Raw genomic sequence first — 15,298 nt, 5'->3', positions numbered from 1 at the left:
CTGGTGGAGACACAGAGGGGAGGAGGCTGAGATGAAGCATTGCTGGGATTTTTCACTTACCAATAGCAGAGCAGGGCTGGAGGAGGGGGCCGGCTCAGAGCTGACAGGAGCATCCAGCACAATGGACTCAGCATCATGGCCAGCCCCTTCCAGCCTCCCCTCCTCTCCTCCTCTCCTCTTCTCTCGCGGACCTGCCCTCCTGCCTTCGCAGTGCACACAGGGGCAAGCAGGGGTCTTCATCGCTGTGATGGGAGAGGGGCACTGGTTCATCCAAAAGGCAAAACAGGTCATGGAGAGAGAGGGGTGTTTTTGTGATCTACTGTATCCAGGGAGCTGGGCACTCTGCATTTTTTCTTAATTCTCTACCATCTCGAGAAGTATGCCACACTCATCTCTTTTGCTGGACAATAAGCATTTTTTAATTCTAGTTTGAAAAGTAGGAAATATATCTCACACCCTCCAGCCGTGCAGTTGAAAAGAGATCATCCATCTGTGGCTCTGTCACAGGTTTTATGTTAAAAGCTAACAATCTCTAAATATTCTTTATTACAGTTTGCTGTGGTTCTACCCTGTTAGAATGTGATTCCAAATTTTTGCTTTTCTTTCTTGTTGGCAGCTGAAAATTTGATCAGGCAGATGAAGAATACAAAAGGAACATTTGGTTTGTGTTCGTGCTTTACAAATGTTTTTTTGTGAGGGTGGCACAGGCCCAAAGCAGTTAACTCTGCCACCTCACAGCACCTAGGCTCTGAGCCTGCCTCCAGCCTGTTCTCCTCGTGCCTGTGGGAGTTGTCCCCCTGTGAGCCTGTGTGCCTGTGTCCTCTCACCTCCCAAACACCTAGAACACAAGGACAGTTTCCAGCAGGAGCCATTCAGCCCTGATTGGTACTGTACCTGAGCGGTAGTTAGGAGTTGTTCTCAAGAACTCATTCAGGCATTTCTTGAAAGCAGCCAGGGTGTCAGCTTCAACAACATGGCTGGCAGCCTGCTCCATACCCCCACCATCCTTTGGGTACAGACTAGCCTCCTGTTTTTGCTTTTGAAGGGACTTGCACATAGTTCCCACATGTGCTCACTGCTCTCCATGCAGAGACATGCTCTCCAGCCATAGCTTTCTGATAATGGATGGAAATTTTATTTTTATACTTGATAAGGATCTCGAAATTAAACAGTAGGCATTAATTAACTGCAGAAAATATTGCATTGTATTCATAATACGTGAATGTGATTTATTAATTAATGTGATTTATTCAGAAAGGAAGCACAAACATGGAGGCTGTGGGTGATGTAGAAGACACAGGGAAAGCATGAAAAGGCATATCACTTAGCACTGACACTGGAGGCATGCCTGGGAACACTACACTCCTAGTTACTTATTACTATTTAATGATGCAAAAAAAAGATTGCATCTGTATGAAGATTAACTGAAAACTGACAAAGCAAAGGTGATAATGTATTTTGGCTTGTTTGGTCCCTCTCCGCACCACTTCTTTTAAATCAGACTGTTCTAAAATACCCCAAACCTCACTAAAACCAGCCTCACAGTGGATCAGAAATGCACCCGAGAGCTTAGTTCGGTTTGTGTTCTGACCACATGCAGCTGCAGGTGACACAGTCTCTCCAGACTGAGGTTAGGCCCCAGCAGCTGGCATTTCCTGAGCTCCATCCACTGACAAGCTGCTGTTGCTCTTGGCCCTGATACTCCAGAGCCAACCTTGAGTGAGCAGAACAACACCTGCAAGCAACAGTACCAGATCAAAAATATGCCATGAGATTAAAAATTCAGACAAATAATTTTTAATCTGAGGCTCTGGGATACTAAATATGATATGCATGAAGTTGTTTGGAAGTTATCACATGAAGCACAGAGCAATGTTCTGTCAATTGACAATGATTTAGTTTTTGGGTGTCCAAAGTCTAAATTTTGCTGGGCTGATTGGGTTTGGGTAGAACGCCTACAGTATATCAGTTCAGCTTTTCAGTCAAATTCTACTTTCGATGAAACCCGCTGAGGAATATAAAGGAATACTTTTGAGGGATACTTCGGCTTTAACTAGCTCAGCAGAGGAAAAGACAGCTCTGTCCGAAGGTCAGCACAGGAATGAGCCAGGGAGCTGCTGCAGGGTGCAACTGGGGTGGAGGGCGTGGGGGTGAGAGAGATGTGCACAGAACTGTGGGTAGTATTGATATGAAAGAGAGCAGAAGTCTAAGATTACCATTTGATCTCCTCCCCAGCTTTCTGTGTAATCACACCATAAACTGTGAAAAACAAGAGTACATTTTCGGAAGCTCAAGCTTTTCTTTGTTTTTAATATTCTGCAATTGAACTGTGTTGGAACAGAACATCTTCACTGTGACTTTTGGATCATACTCTGAAGCAGGGGCACACAGAGGCGTGAAGATCGGGAGTGAAACAGCGTGACGAGGCAGTGTTTCCAGTGTCCTTGAGAAGACAGACGCAGTACAAGGTCAGAATGGCTGATTGTGGAGCTTGAACTCATTTGGACAAACATTCTCCGTTTCTCGGTAGCAAACACATTGCAAAACAAAACGAAATCGATCTATCACCGCTTTTTTTAAAACTAGGGTTGTTTGTGACTGTGTTAGTATAAAAAAAAAATCGGCACAAGAATAAAAATAACTTGAATAGCTCTGTGCCAGTTGTCATGGTTACACCGTGTAGCTACACCAGGCTCTGAAGACGTCACGGAGTGCTTTAGTGTGATAATTCTCTGTAAAGAACAGAAGGAAACAAACTTTAAAAACAAACTCCCACAGCTTTCTCCCCACAGAGAGACGATGATTGTAAAATTAGCCTCAGGAGAATTTCTGTATTCTCATGCACTCTGATGTCTGAATGGAGAGAATGGAAGCACATTGAAGGAGATCTCTCAGAGTGTAGAGGCCCAGGCCTGGCAGAGTGCTGTGTCGGCACCAGAGCCTCTGTGCACAGGGTCAGGCCGTCGGGGGACAGCAGCCCTGATGCACCAGGGTATAGCAGCCAAGCATCCTACCCATCCTTTCTCTGGGAACTGGGAGGACCTGGATCACCCCGCAGAGATTCACACGAACATGCAGACTTCATGAATATAACCAGGACCTCGGATTAACTATATACTTGTAGGCCATATCACTAATGCTAAATACCATAGCAAAACAAAAACATTGTTTTTGTCACAAAAGCTGATAAATATGTGCAATTATGTTTAATTACTGTTTATTTATTACAATAATTGAATGTTTATTACTGTTGCATGCCCACATTTTTTTCCTTTTGAATGCATGACAAATCTCTCACACTGTTCTGAGTCTGCAGCCCCAAAAGATTGTACTGTTTTAACCAAGTACACCTCCCCGTTGGCTTCACACCCCACAGTCTTTTTCTTTCAGCATGTGGAGCTCTGCACTGACAGCCAATCAGTCGTGTCGTATAGGGTTGTGAAAAACCTTCCAAATTATCTGAATAAAGATGGAAGAATCAGACATGTAAACCTTCTTCACACATTCATGAAAAGACAAGACAGCAAGCTGCTGCTGTTCTTCAGATTCCCTGTAACGAGGGGCCAGATGAGTGTAAACTGACTCACTAGAGCTGAATTAAGTAATAATTAGTTAAGGTTAAGAATTGCACGTTGCACATGTTGATAATTAAGTCTTTTGAGATATAAAGAGCTGCACAAGTCTTTGTGTGGCTTGAGAACATTTTTTTTTTTGTAATGAAGAAATGGCTGTGTTACTGCTTGTGAGTCACAATATTTAGTTTGTGGCCTGTTATACTCTGGTTTAATGGCTGATAGTTTCCAATACTGCATACAAATACAATTTAATACACACTACTTGCAAAGCCTAAATGTTTTTTTTTATATATTTGCATTAGTAGTGGTTTTCTCAACTGAGGAGCTGAGCTAGTCAGGCTGCCATCAGTACAAATTATTTCTGGTTAATACACAGGTTATTCTTATTTTTCATAAAAAAGCTAATCAAATTCCCAGTGGTAGAAAACCAAGCGGAAAGGCAGAATGTCTTTTGCCAATGGTAGCACTTCCTACTGCTCTGACAGAGGGCACAGTCAAACAGGTGCTGCCCTTCCGCTGACAGACTCGGTGCCGGTCACAGCAGTCTAGACCAGAGGAGACACGCGGCCGTCTGAATGTGCCTTAATTACTGGGCTGGTGGCAGCTTGCTGTGCTGCTCTGATACTAAGCAAGGTCAGTTACAGGCAGCTGAAAGAGACAGCAGCTGCAGTTACTGCAGTTCAGTGATCATGTGTGGGTTTGGTCATCATTTCAGGGTGAAGTGTATATCCCATCACACACCTTCAACATACTCTATAGTGCTGTGTGTCAGATCCCTATTGCCTACTGCCTGTTAGACCACAGACTACAGCAGTGTTTAAGTTACTGTGAGAACCTGTATCACATCTTTAATCTTTTTTGGGGGAAAAAAAAGTAGAAAAGGCTTGTGAGCTTTTGAGAAAGGGGGAGTGCTCAGTGGGGTTCATGCTCTTCCTGGGCCAGGTGTTGTCTGGAGTGGTTGGGAATGTGGCTGCAGGCCAGCAAAGCACAGAACAGTATGCTGTGGAGAAAGAAACAATCGTATTGTTGTATTTTTAAAATGAAGAAAATATCCGTTCTTTAAAAATAACTCCTGCCACTGACCCCGCCAATGAAGGTGGAGGTGATGACATCATAGACTCAGAGGCTGCTGGGATCAGAAAGGCAGGAAAGCCTCAAGGATCTGATCCCGATCAGACACCAGTATTTCCTCTCGTCATTCCACAGCCATGAGAGGCTTTTCTGAGAGTTTTGGATTATCTGTGGAAACTGAAAATGCAGTATTTTTGGCCAGACATCACTTCATAACAGATTATGAAGCCAGTCAGTTTTTAATGAAGAGGATGGAAATGGCCAATCAAACTGTATAGGACTGAATATTAAATGTATCAATCAATACATGGGTGATGTTGCACTGTGCAGAAAACAGTATAACAGTAAAAGCATGAGATCTCTTCTCTTGTGAAGAGCAAGCAGGAAAAATCAAGGAAAACAACTGTATATCAGCTGTTTCCATCAAGACGAAAATTAAATTAAAGAAATTGTTTTCATTTTGATTCTCTCCTGGATGGCTGGGACATGTGCACTGCTGGTGTGTGCAGCTGTAGAGCGAGGACATCGGGGGGGAGGAAAGACAAAGTCATAAGAACAGGAATAAATGAAATCACATCAAACGCAGAGCAGAACTGGAAACACCAGAGAACAAAGCAGAGAGGCAGAGAAGCTGTCTGTCTCTCGGATCTGCCGAGCTGGTTCGATGCAGAAAAGTAATTTGTCTCACGTGGCACTGAACTAAAAGAAACAGGAGAGCAATTTGAAACACTGAAGGCTCGGTTTCAGGCGGGCTCAGTCAGATCTACAAAATGGTGATGTCAGTTAAATCCCATTCATCCTGCCAGCCATGAAATTGCTAGGGAATTAACAAACTACCAAACAAATATTCTGAATTCCGTAAACTGCAATCGAGTTTGGTTGGGTACAAGTGTACGGTGGTGAGCCAGCAAGGGCAAGCATACAGAGCTGCATGAGGCACGATGCACACCATGAAACATTCCTGGAAAGACATGCTGGAACCACAGAAGAGCAGCCAGGAGAGTGGCTCGTGGTCATCCCTGAGAACAGCACTGCGCCCTGTCCCACAGCCTGCACTCCACACACAGCAGGGTCTCCGGCAAGAGCATCATGGGGAGAAGAATGCAATTTGCAAACATCTGTGACCACCATCAGTTCCTCTAAAAGGCCATTCCCAAGCACACAAAGAGAACATATGCTGAAGCACAAAGTGCTGTTTTTTGCACTGACATCCTTGTGCCACAATACAAACTACCAGGCACTTACTGGTCTGTAGGATTAATGGAGAGAGGAAATTGCAATCCAGCCCAGGCTTTGCTTCTTTTATATATATATTTCCAAGAACTGACAGTACCATTACAATGACTGGGGTGCACGAAAAGAACTAACATTTCAGGCATGAAATGTTGGTGGGTTTCTCCCTTATTGAGAATAGAAGAGAATTGTCTTTGAATATGTCAGCTAACCACAGAAGAAAAAAAACAGGACCTCCCAGGTCCCAGGTTTTGTCATTTTATTAACACAGCAAGGGAACAATTAGAAAACAAATATGATGCCTTCTTTTTACAGTTACTGCAAATCCCAGACCTTGGAAATAATGAACAGAGAGGTGGCTTAACTCTTTCCTGGTGGTTGATTAAGACTCTGAGGCCAGGTGATCTGTAGACATGCAAGGTGATCAGGGGTCCTCATAGCCTGGTATCCCAACGCTATTCAGATGATGTATTTGCTTTGATTTACTTTGGGCAGCTCAATACTCACTCCTCATTGCAAACAGTCTTATGAGAGAGGCCTGGTGTGGAACAGGCTGGCTTGGCTTTCTGTAAATCACAAGGACCAAGGACACAAGCACTGCTATTTATACCTCCCTGGCACAGAGTGCAACGGCAATACAGCCTGCTTAGGAGCTGCTGCCACATCGTTTCTCCAATAAGAAAGTTCTTCAGGCAAAAAAAGGAACAGCGATCTTTTCTCAACAGGAAGACAACGTGTCTTCTCTCTGTGTCATAACTGCTGATGATATACCTGGTATAGGTGGTATAAGGTATACGAGTGGTGAAGATTGAAAGTGCTGTTGGACAGAAGAGCTGGATTGTGACGATGTAGATCTCATCTGCGATCATATCCTTCAGAGAAGAGATGAGTGTCTCATCTGCGACCACTACAGACATACAGTATAAGCCTGCTGTGTTTCTCTTTCTCCTCTTTCCACTTCTCAACCAGCACAGCAGACTGGCAATAAGACTCTGACAGCTGACCACTATTTCTTGGCTATTATTACTGAGAAACTCCAAGGGGAAATGTTTCATACTCAATTCTAACAAGAGTTAAAATTAAAAAAGCAATGTGATTTTTTTCAGGAAGAAAATAATCTGTTATAAGCAGTAACAATTCACAATTAGGTTTCAAAGGTTCTGCACAGTATGAAGTATGCTTTTGATATATTGTTGTTTTTTACAGATAAATCTGTTAATTCTTGTCATGTGCATCAATTATTCATGCTTTACAAAACATTGTATGGATAAACCCTGTATCTCCTCTACAAATGGAACAGTAGAAAGAGTTTCAGAAGAGGAAGAGTCAGGAGGAAAGCATGCAGAAACAGGCAGCTTTTGAACTTCCCAGCTTTGCAACTTCACAGCAACAAACCCTGCTTGAAAAAGACACAACCAGAACTAGACAGTGCTTTACACTGTAAACATATATAACAGCAGTAGATTGCATTAATGAGTGTATTCTAACAGTCCACTGCAGTTGAACTCAGAACCTAACATTCTATTGCATAATTACTGTCAATGTGAATAATTTTCAAACAATTTCTAATTCAGAGCAATGTGAAACAGCTTCAGTCTTCTGAGCAATTCCATGCACGATTGAATTGGGAACTGAGGAAAGTTCAGGCTTCTAAAAACCACATCATTCAATAAGTTTAATATAGGAAGGGTGGCTGATATTCACTACATATTCTTGCACATTGACTTAGTTCAACAGAAGAAAAGTCACCTCAGTGCAAATAAACGTTCTAAATCATTCCAGACGATTAGACAGTATGCATAGACAATTCCATAGCACTGAGAGTGCTCTTTTTATAGCATCTAATGAGCTTAGGACAGCTGCTGATTCAGGTGTGCTATGTATCTTGATTCTCTCAGATCTCAGCGCAGCAGTATTAGATACTGTAAATCATGAAATTCTGCTTAATGGGTTAGAAGGTTTTTTTGGCATCTCTGGTACTGGATCAAATCCAGGGAGACTGTAACTTCACCAGAATGCTTTGAGACATTTTAAAACTGCCCTTAAACTGAAAGACATTGTGAATTCAACATTCTGTCTTCACCAAGACGGAAAGCATTCAGACCATGTGGACTGCTAAACAATGTTACTGATTTATTCAGCTGCATCCTTTTGGGTTAGTTTTTACAATGAACAGATTATCAGAATTTCACATTTACAGTGCACAGGCATTAAGCACCAGTTTTAATCTTGGCAATGATGTAATGCTGAATTTACAAATCAACATATTTCAATTTACACGCACTTTAAAAATGCTGCGCTCTCTCAAAAGATATTTATTGGGTCAATGTGTGCATCTTTTCTTTGTTTCTCTGTTAATGCTTACTATGAGGTTTTAAAAAACAATCACAAAAGTGTATTTTTAATCACTGTCATTATTAAATTTGAACCTTACTGTAAACTAATGCATTTTTCTTTTCCCTAGACTGTCTATCAGTACTTGAAACCTTTTCAGGTTTGTAAAGTTATGTTGTAACTCTCACTTCTTTTCTACTGTTCCTTTATGTAATAGCACATGCAGATATTCACTAATGATGCAGCAACTTTAGTGCCATTAGTGGTCTTTGGCACTCTGTGTTCCCTTCTGGGGGTGTGTCATGTGTCTGTGTCTGTTCACTTCACTTTGTGATGTCAGCATGGCTTCGTGGTGCCCCTGGGTTGGTGGTGATATAACAGGCCTCTCTCTCAACAGGGAAGCACAGGGCCAGCGGACTCATCCCCACACAGAAGGCAACAGGCTGAGGCCTCAGCCAGAATGGGGTCTGAATGACTTTGAAGAAGGCAGTGCCAGTGCCAGGCTCTGTGGGCAGTGTTTGCAGATCGCTCTGCACTAATGGAACTCGTGACGAAAGTCTTATTTACAGTGATGGAAAAAGAACAAAAATAATGCTATAGAAAATACTATTCAAGCTTTCAAATTGTTTGGAAATTAAATAATTGTGGCACTTTGCTCTATCATAATCTTTTGGAAGGCTGGAGAGATTATATTGTGTCAATTCTTTGACTAAGCTGATCGACATATCTCTGCATCTAAAGTCTTTTATTCTGTGAAATTTCATCTTGTGAATGCGACTCTCCCAGAATGGCTCTGATTTAATGGACCAGCTCTGAACATCATCCGATTCCTATCCAGGCAGCTCTCTGGAGCAAGAGCGTGTAACAGGCCCAGGCTGATAGTAACAATGTAAAATCCACTTAAAGGATTCCAAGGTCAATCTGCTTTACAGCATTTTAGAACAATACAGATATGGACATGCATTGAGGTTTATTATCAACAAAGCAGACAGAGCTTCCTGTCAGCACACAAACCTATCAAAGGATTTAAAAAATCAACAACTTATTTTTCACTGCTGGATATATAAGATAGCAGGAGAAATGTGAACAAAAAGTAGGTCGTCAGTCTTGCTCGGCATCTCCGACTCCTCCAAAAATTCCCCACCTGCTCCTCCACTCCAGCTCTGAGCTTTAGTGCAGCTGACCTGCAGCCAGGATTTACTGGGTTATGAAGGAAGAGCCAGATACATCAGATAATCCTGTCACTAGTGTCCTCACCCTTTATTAGCGTTTAAACAGGATATTACACCTGGCTGCAGTGCTCTTATAAAGGAAGCTGGTCACCTCTTCCACCCCCACACACAGACCTTTAAGATGGCAGACAGTGAGATACTGTACCTCCTTCAAAGAAAATACAGCTCCATGAACATACAGTGCGTCACCAGCCATGAACATGGTAATATAAAAGTGTTTTGTCATGTGAGAGCCGGAGTGACTCTACCTGCTGTGGGAATTTGCTCTTCCTCCATGGTGGAGGGTTGTGACACTCACAGTGTCCCTCAGATGGAGACGTTGCAGTGCAGATCACAGCAGCATCTGACCTTTAACCTTTAACCTCTCCACCTACCTGCTGACCAGCTGATTACTAGGCAAGAATTCCCACATCACTCCACACTCTGAAAGCTGCCGGTGATTGTTTTCCATGGTGAGTGTGTCAGATTATTTTTGTCAGCCCCTTTTCCAGTGGTGGTACTTTATTTTAGAGCTTTTAATTTTCTATGGTCTAAACACAACTTTGTCTGATCTTATTACTCTGGTCCATGGGTAATAAGATTCTGTCCGCCAGCACTGTAAAATACAGTGAGATCGCAGTAATCCTTAGGAAACCACAGCAGGAAGTACACTAAGGACACACAAAAGGTTACAAAAGGGAGGAAGCCTTTTAGCCTATTTTGCTCGTTTGTTTGCAAATACATGATTGATGCAATGGCCTTAACCAGTCAATTCTTGAATGGATCTGCTTCAACAACACTGCCAGGCAACATTGTTTAGCCAGATGTGTTGATCCAGACTTCAACAAAAACATGGTGGAGGTATAGAAACCCTGTGACACATTCATCAAAGCAAATTTACAGAAATGCAGAAGTAATGACTTCAGGAAAGTTAACGTTGGAGGCTGAGCTCTGGCTTGATTACTTCTGTCAGTGTGAGCTAAAGGAACCAGAGTCTCTCTCCAATAATAATGGTCAGTCTGCTCTACACAGGGACCGTCCCACAGGACAGTGGTCAGTCTGCTCTACACAGGGACCGTCCCACAGGACAGTGGGCAGTCTGCTCTACACAGTGGATGAGGGCAGTGGAAGGTCTGGCTCACTCAGAGACCCTCTCGTAAGACCGCGGTCAGTCTGCTGTGTGCAGATCGGGAGCAGGTGAGCTCTTACTGCTGCTCGGACTGACAAGGGCTCTTTGTCTTGCATTTACGCAGCACTGCAATCATTTCGCTGTGAACGCTTCCTGTTGAGCTCCGCCTGGAAAGGCTGACTGGAAGTCACATTCTGCACATTTTGGCATTTGCAGCTGAGAGAAATGTTGAGGATCTTTTTATAGCCATGTTTTCCGCGTGATAGGGTCTGCAAAATCTTGCAAGTTCTGCATTTCTCACCAGCTTTCTTTTTATACAGCATTTTTTTGCTCTGCAGAGAATTCATATTTGCATAATAAGATTGTAATTATTTTTTGCCTTTATCATTGAAGAACACAGTTCCTGAATAGTGTAAAGGTTGTGAAAAAATTCTGGTGCAAATCAATTTAATTGCATCAAACAAAACCTTGTTTTTAACCCTGTTGCAGTTACTAAACCCCAGGAATCGCCTGAACCCGGTGTGTGGCCACGCTGCTGCAGATCAAGGAGCAATTATAAATACAGACACTGCTGTATACAGAGGTTTAGGCTTTTCAAAGAAGGAATCACGTCTGTGTTTTCTCCAGTCTTGCTTCTCCGTGCCTCTTTATCTCCCGATGTGGAAAGAGCTCATTTCGTACACACACTGTTCTTAATACACATTATATAACAGCTACTTGTTGCAGTGAATGCTATGAAATCAAAAGAGTATTTAATCCAAAGCTTTTTGTATGGCCTGTTTTTTAATATTTCTAATCCTGCAGTATCTGTATTTGATCAGACGTGCAGGGATTTATTGGAGCTCAGTTGTAATCGTGTTCTGCTGGCAGACCCTTGTCCTGTTCTCTTGTCTTTCTCCAGGGGGATGGTCAACAACCGGCCTCCCTGTGAAAACCACCCCGTGCAGCATACAGCAGTGGTATAATTCATGTTTAGACTCATTCTGTTTTCTAATGAAACAATTGTTTTAGTTCATTTACTTTTTGTGCCGCTGCAGGGAACCCAGATTATCACCTGGATCTTACCATCTGCTTTTCCCTCCCCCTTCTGCAGCATTAATAAACAAATTAACAGAGTGATTTCAGCACGGCTGCACGACGAGTGCTCAGAGGAGTGTCTAGAAAGTCGCTCTGCCTGTCTGTCTGAGGAGGAACTGCCTCCCAGGTTAGGTGTGCTAAGGTGATGGAGTCCGATGAATTGTGAGAATGGACTTTCATTATCTCTTGTCCAATTAATTAGCACTTATCTATTTATATAGCGGCCACAATGTTAAAAACATCACTTGAACATCACAACACATTATGAATCAATAGGAAATATTTTAGCTGTTTTTTAATGGACGGCAGTTCAGATATTCTGCTTCGTGTGCCAGGCGCAGAGCTCTGAAGCAGAGCAAAGATGATCTGTTTATAATAACGGGATTATATTTACTCCCAGTCGCTGTTATATAAGCATGGCAGAGAGGGGCTGCTCACAGGAGGCCGATGTTGTCTTCTCTTCAGACACTTTCCAATCTGAGGAAACTACAATTTCACAGCAATGCATAGACGTCCAAAAAACTGCCACTTCTGTGGTACAAACCACCTTGCAGCTTGATTTCTGTGCAGACAGACTTCCAGACCCCATGAGTTTGTTACTTATGAACCAGTACATACTAAGACTTTGTAGTTGTGTATTGGACCCTAAACCCTTGCAAATATATAATAGCTGTTCATGTACTGGGACATTTAACAGAGATTTAAGATTCAAATGTCAGTGGCTCTTTCTGAATACGTGCTTTAGGAGGACAGAATGGTCTTGCCGAGGGAGAGAATATCCCATCTGAAACAGTGAAAGAGGCAAGAATTGCACAATTAACAGTGAAAGACAGGTTGACCACAACAGCACAATTCGAGTTCCAAATTCTTTTTGCAGACTTATAAACCTTGAGAACAGTGGCCAGGTTTATTGTGACACTTCCTACAAGGTTGTCATAGTATATGAACAAAAAAAGGTTGCTTGAAAATAACTTGTGGATCCTTTTCAAGCATGAAGACACATTTTTCCTTTTTCTTCTGTTTTTGTTTTATTTTAATCATATAATCAACCTCCACTTGATCCCTTGCAGCTGGCATGCTGACACAGCTCCTCAGTTGAACCCCACCACAGAAAACCAGCCCTTCTATTAGTTAGTTGCATGCCATTCACAAAAGGAAGACTATGGTCACAATCATTTCGATTTTTTTTGCGAGTGGATAATTCTTCGCTATTGGCTTGTTTGTATTATGTTTGCACCTTCTAAGTCATCCCCACATTTCGAAGCCTTGTAAAGCTTGTTCTTCATTAGCATCCTTCTCTAAATTTAGTTTCTCTCTGACAGTGTTCGAGAGGTCTTAATGTGGTGTCAGTGGAGGTGTGTTGTTCGATTGCTGGAGTTTTCCATCTTTGCAAAAGCCCACCAGACTGAGCTTTTGGGGCACGATGAGTCCCATGATGCTATTCCACCCACCTCAGGCCACCTGGAGTCAGTTCACTCTCTCTCTGCATGTGCCCAGAGACACATCTTTCTCATGTGCTTCTCTTCTGGCATTCAGAAAACCAGAATAAAAGCAGGCACTATAATTGCACATGAGCTGGCACTGGCGAGATTAGATGAGTAAATCAAGTCCTGTACAAGATGCACCTGTCAGAACATGAGGGGGCTGCTGCTAATATTTTGACACTGAGTGTTGTTCTCTTCTGCACTAACGTGCCGACTCAAATTGAATCACTCTCTATTGAACACCAGAATCCAGTGCAGCAGGCACGCACAGGTGAAGTTATAAAAGAGAAACAATATGTTTATGTAAAATATTGCAAAAAGTATGCATTTCAGCATGAACAGTGTATTCTATTCCTAAAATCTTCATTAGACAAAAATATATTTGCCTCTTTAAATTACCAAAAGAATGCAGGTTTTTCTTACAATAAATATAATTCTGTGTATAATATAACTTGTGTCTGACAAGTGGCAGTAAGGAGCTATGAAAATAGCTATGAATGATTTTAGTTTTAAAATTGCTGGATAATAAAGAAATACAGAGTCACAGGCCGGCCAGGAAATGATGGGCACAGGGGCTGGGGATTGACAACAGTTTTAAAGGCTGGAGACTGCCACCTCAGCAGCTAATTGGTTGATTGCCCAGCCAATGAGAACAAAGCATAGACCAGTCAGCCGTCATCTAACACTACTGGCAGAACCAGGATATCAGATACATCCTACATTTAGATTTGCCCCTGGACACTCTCCCTGCTTGCTGACCCAGGACATTGTTCCTGCACATTGACCATATTAATTATTTCTTATTTCTTCTTGCTGTCCCTGCACTCCGACCCTACACATTGTCCCCGTATGGGGTCCCTACACACTATTCCTAAGCATTATCTCTAAAAGAAACCAGTGAAGTCTCTGTTACAGATGCAGAGAAACTACTGTCTTTGAAGCCACTTGATATCCCAGCCACCCCGTCAGCAGGCATGTACAGTACAGTATGTGCATCTGAGCAGAGGTAAGCTTGTAACGTTCCAGTGCTCCCGTAGACTCACCTGCTCCCTGTGACTTTTATGTTTAAAGTGTGTTGGTGCCTTTGAAGCACTCCCCTTCTGTGCACAATTTCATGATAATGGGTTGTTAGAAAATAAGAACAGCATCTATTTTCCTGGTCCGAGGATCTGTGTGATCTGGCAGTATCTCATGCATGACTCCTCACTGAGACTTCAATTTGGCACAGTTTCACAATTCCATCTCTATAACATAACGATAGCAGAGTATCTTTAATTAGATACAGTACGAGGGCAATTGAATCAGATGCAAATTTATATGTCATAGAAGATTTCTATTTCCGTGCACCATTCTGTTCAGGCCTTCTGCATATCAGCAGAAGTTATATTTAAACATGAATGATAAAAAAATATCCACCAATAACTTAATGGACCAATAAGAAATAAATGTCTTCCATTCAGGGTTCATTTAGTAGACAAACCCTAATTAAGTTAAAATTTGAATAATTGAAGGAACAATAACTGGAACCCCCTTCCCCAAAAGACACAAGTGGGACCCCACAGCGTGCTTGTGGAAGTCTTGTGTGTGGTGTGGGGTTTGCGGCGATCTCAGACAGCTCAGATCCAATCTAATGTGTTCTCAGTGGGCTTCAGGTGTCCAGCATCAAGACGATGGGACTGGGGTGGACCAGGAGTGCTGAATGAGCAGTGGAGGATACTGCGCTCATCCACAGCAAGTGGCCAGCAAGGCACCTGGTGCAGAAGCTGATTTCTGTCGCTCAGAGGCGTGGTGAGTTCATGGCTGAGTGCGATGAGTGGAGTTGGCAGGAGGAGTAGAGGGCTGATGACAGAGTCTAGTAATGAATGTTGGGCCTTGTCCTGATTGGTCTGTTTTGCGAGTGATCATATAGTCGGAGCAGAGTAGACAATCTGATGTGTGTGGATGAAGAGGATGGCTGAAGGAGTTGTCTGAGGCTGTGAAGTCTGAACATTGGTGGAAGTACAGCAGTACTGTGATACCTACACGTGTAAGTGGAAGTGGGGAAGGTTAGGCTTTGACCTCCCCCCACAAGCTTTCATGTAAAACCCCTTTTAGAGCTCTTGACAAGATCACTGTAAAAGAACAGGCCCAACAGTGCATGTTGTGAAGAGATCTGATAAGTTGTCTTCGCTGTCCTGCAGGTCT

General features: G+C 42.7%; 1 long non-coding RNA gene across 2 annotated transcripts; it reads left to right on the top strand.

The window, feature by feature from the left end:
• The first annotated feature begins 2,113 nt into the window (after positions 1 to 2,113).
• Positions 2,114 to 10,863, top strand: LOC107079602 (uncharacterized). Of its 2 annotated transcripts, XR_001480550.2 has the most exons (4): positions 2,114 to 2,468; positions 8,344 to 8,373; positions 8,611 to 9,897; positions 10,457 to 10,863. It is a non-coding gene; the product is annotated as an uncharacterized lncRNA (long non-coding RNA). The 2 variants fall into 2 exon arrangements; XR_011181737.1 differs by lacking the exon at positions 8,344 to 8,373.
• Positions 10,864 to 15,298: the final 4,435 nt, after the last annotated feature.

Source organism: Lepisosteus oculatus, chromosome 16 (genome assembly GCF_040954835.1).
Source record: "Lepisosteus oculatus isolate fLepOcu1 chromosome 16, fLepOcu1.hap2, whole genome shotgun sequence".
NCBI classification, from domain to species: Eukaryota; Metazoa; Chordata; class Actinopteri; order Semionotiformes; family Lepisosteidae; genus Lepisosteus; species Lepisosteus oculatus.
The sequence above is the reverse complement of the archived record's forward strand: the minus strand, read 5'-3'. Positions and strand labels throughout refer to the sequence as shown.